We start from the raw sequence: 3449 nt of genomic DNA, 5'->3' as shown, positions 1-3449 counted from the left end.
GAAAACAAACTGTAAATCTGGTAGAAACATGATTGGAAATCTTCTCAGATCCATTTGTACATTTAGAGCCTGATCCTGAAATATAACAGCACGGACATTCACAGCAGCAAAGGGTTCTTGCTGATCTGAGCTGGCTTGGCCCTGGCTTATTGAAGATTAAAGAAAGCAGAACCAGCTGATCAAAACCCCACAAGGCTGCCCGCTGTGACTGAAACAATGGGACGGGTCGTGACTTCTCAAAATGGGCTCATTGAACGCAGCACGGATAAGATCTTGAAGAAGCTCATGGCGGTCGTGAGTTCTCAGACTTTGCTCTTTGAGCGCAAAACCGATAACCTCTCGGAGAAGCTCGTGGCTCTCCAACGGGAGATTGAGAGACGAGTGACGGACTGTTAGATCAGCTGTGAAATTGACATGCAGTTGTTCGCACCAAAGAAAACGACCATCATCTCATGCGGCTAACATACCGGCGCCAGCTGTGGTCTCAGAGCTGGAGCTGAACATAACAAATCTCACCCTGATAACAGACGGTGTTTAGACTGTTCCTTCCCATCCTAAGCATGCTTATCCCCTCCCGGTGCAGACGGTGGGTCGAGGGGACCAGCGCAAATGCTGCAGGCCCGGGTGCGCTGTCTACACCGGCTGTCTCTCACCTTTTACCCATCCCTGTTGCTTGTCATGTGTTTCTATGGCGCATTAAGAGTTTTCATGTGCTCTGCGCTAAGGTCATTTTTTTTGTCTGTTCTCAAACTGATCTCCCTGTTGGAGCTCAGTCTGGGAGGAGTTCTTTTTTCTCCTCATCTTTCCTGATGTTGTGCATTTTCTGCTGTTCGGTTCCGGGTCGCTGCTCTAGCGGCTGTGATGTGATGAGAGAGATGGAAGATGATGAAGGGGAAGAGTTTTCACAACTTGAGGCCTTTTGTCTTCACTGTATAGGACAAAGAAAACAGGAAGGGAGGGAGAAGTGAGGAGAATAACACAGGAAATGGTCTTGGGCAGACTCAAACCAGGCCCTGGAGTCACGACTCTAACCTTCAGTGCATGGGTCACCTGCTCAGCCAGGTAAGCTACCGCAGTCAGCAGTGTGTGAGTTAATTTGAAGACAATGATGACTATAAGTCAGGTAAAAAAAATACTATCATCAACCAACAAGGGGAAAACAGTGAGGTTGAATGACCAAGCTTTGACCAAGGGTGGCTCACTCCTCGGTCTTCTTGCACAAGGAGTGAACCACCCTGCATGGCTATCAATGTGGTGCAACCAAGGCCATCATACAGTACAGGCCATCCAAGCTGATTTTAACTTTTCCTCCCAGATACCACCTTAGAAATCATCTAGATTAGGATATGTTGGCTGTTCTAGATCCAATCACAACAAACAGAGCTGTTGTGTGTCCAAGGTGAACAGGAAGAATATATACATGCATAAAGTCAATAAAGTCAGAAGGTTTGCTTTAGACTGTGCTGCAGTTTATCATCAAAGACAAACAGGCACCATGCTGCCAACAAATGGCATCAAGTCTGACTTGAGGTTTTTTGTTCTTTTTTTTAAATCAAGATTAACTTTTATAGCAACCACAGCAGAGATGACCAGGGAAGGTGTGCTTGAGGGGATATAGCTACAACAGCTGGTTTCAGACTGAAGATGAACTGAGGTGCTGCACCCAAGTCTGCAGGTTCAGGGAGGGACAAACATCTGCTGCAACCAGATTGGAGTGAGAGGAGAGAGCAGGCCAACAACAACAAAGAAACAACAAACACACTGTGGAAGACCGAAGCAGAGTTTAGTTTAAAGTGGAACTAAGGATGTTTCTCTGGCTGCCAGGATTCACTGAGTAATTCAAATGCTTTCTTTAATGCAGGACCCACCATGCATGTAAAAGCAAGTGTTTCACCAACATTTGTGACTAAAATAGACCTGCAGTAGAAATGTATCTAGGAGCATGCATGTGAATATGAAGTATCACAACATCAGGCACATGCAGCCTAAGTGTTTAAACAAAGACTGATAACATAACAGCAGCAGTGATGATCAGAGTTTATGGTGAATCCAGCGTCTCGAGTTCTGGAGGCATCAAAGAGGTCACAGTTGTATTGGAGAAATCCCAAAACTTTACAAATTCATAAAAAGACAGAAAGCTGGTGAAATAAATTACTGACACAGTTGGATGTTAAAAGTAAAGACATGAGTACAAATGTACTTACAGAGCTTTGTTGGAGGCTTTGACCACTGGCAGCAGCCTCAGAATAGCCTCCTCTGAAGCAGAGTATTTCTGCAGGTCAAACACATCCAGATCTTTTTCTGATGACAGTAAGATGAAGACCAGAGCTGACCACTGAGCAGGAGACAGTTCATCTGTGGAGAGACTTCCTGATCTCAGGGACTGTTGGATCTCCTCCACTAGAGAACGATCATTCAGTTCATTCAGACAGTGGATCAGATTGATGCTTTTCTCTGCAGACAGATTCTCACTGAGCTTCTCCTTGATGTACTGGACTGTTTCCTGATTGGTCTGTGAGCTACTTCCTGTCTGTGTCAGCAGACCTCGTAGGAGAGTCTGATTGGTCTGCAGTGAAAGACCCAGGAGGAAGCGGAGGAACAAGTCCAGGTGTCCGTTTGGACTCTGTAAGGCCTTGTTCACAGCACTCTGGTGGAGAGATTGAAGTTTTAGTTTGTTAAATAATTTAGATTTCTTGGAGGTTGTTTGTTGTTCTTCCAGCAGATTGAGTCCAGAGTTGCTGAAGGTCAGATGGACATGAAGAGCAGCCAGAAACTCCTGAACACTCAGATGGATGAAGCAGAACACCTTGTCCTGGTACAGTCCTCTCTCCTCTTTAAAGATCTGTGTGAACACTCCTGAGTACACTGAGGCTGCTCTGATATCGATGCCACACTCTGTCAGGTCTGATTCATAGAAGATCAGGTTTCCTTTCTGCAGCTGATCAAAAGCCAGTTTTCCCAGAGACTCCATCATCTTCCTGCTCTCTGGACTCCAGTGTGGATCTGTCTCAGCTCCTCCATCATACTTGACCTTCTTCACTTTGGCCTGAACCACCAGGAAGTGGATGTACATCTCAGTCAGGGTCTTGGGCAGCTGTCCTCCCTCTCTGGTTTCCAGCACATCCTCCAGAACAGTAGCAGTGATCCAGCAGAAGACTGGGATGTGACACATGATGTGGAGGCTTCGTGATGTCTTGATGTGGGAGATGATCCTGCTGGCCTGCTCCTCATCTCTGAACCTCTTCCTGAAGTACTCCTCCTTCTGTGGGTCAGTGAACCCTCTGACCTCTGTCACCATGCCAACACAGTCAGGAGGGATCTGATTGGCTGCTGCAGGTCGTGTGGTTATCCAGAGGCGAGCAGAGGGAAGCAGTTTCCCCCTGATGAGGTTTATCAGCAGCACATCCACTGAGGTGGACTTTCTAGGGTCAGTTAGGATTGTAGTTTTG

At 46.5% G+C, this 3449-nt stretch overlaps 2 protein-coding genes across 2 annotated transcripts in view; one reads left to right on the top strand and one right to left on the bottom strand.

Moving 5' to 3' along the window:
- Positions 1-3449, top strand: part of LOC309702270 (uncharacterized protein) — a 253656-nt gene that overhangs the window by 220516 nt on the left and 29691 nt on the right. The gene's annotated exons all lie outside the window — the stretch shown is intronic.
- The window catches only part of LOC309702394 (protein NLRC3-like), a 166745-nt gene that overhangs the window by 156516 nt on the left and 6780 nt on the right, over positions 1-3449 (bottom strand). The gene's annotated exons all lie outside the window — the stretch shown is intronic.

Source organism: Aulonocara stuartgranti (genome assembly GCF_965226115.1).
Source record: "Aulonocara stuartgranti genome assembly, chromosome: 3".
NCBI classification, from domain to species: Eukaryota; Metazoa; Chordata; class Actinopteri; order Cichliformes; family Cichlidae; genus Aulonocara; species Aulonocara stuartgranti.
The sequence above is the reverse complement of the archived record's forward strand: the minus strand, read 5'-3'. Positions and strand labels throughout refer to the sequence as shown.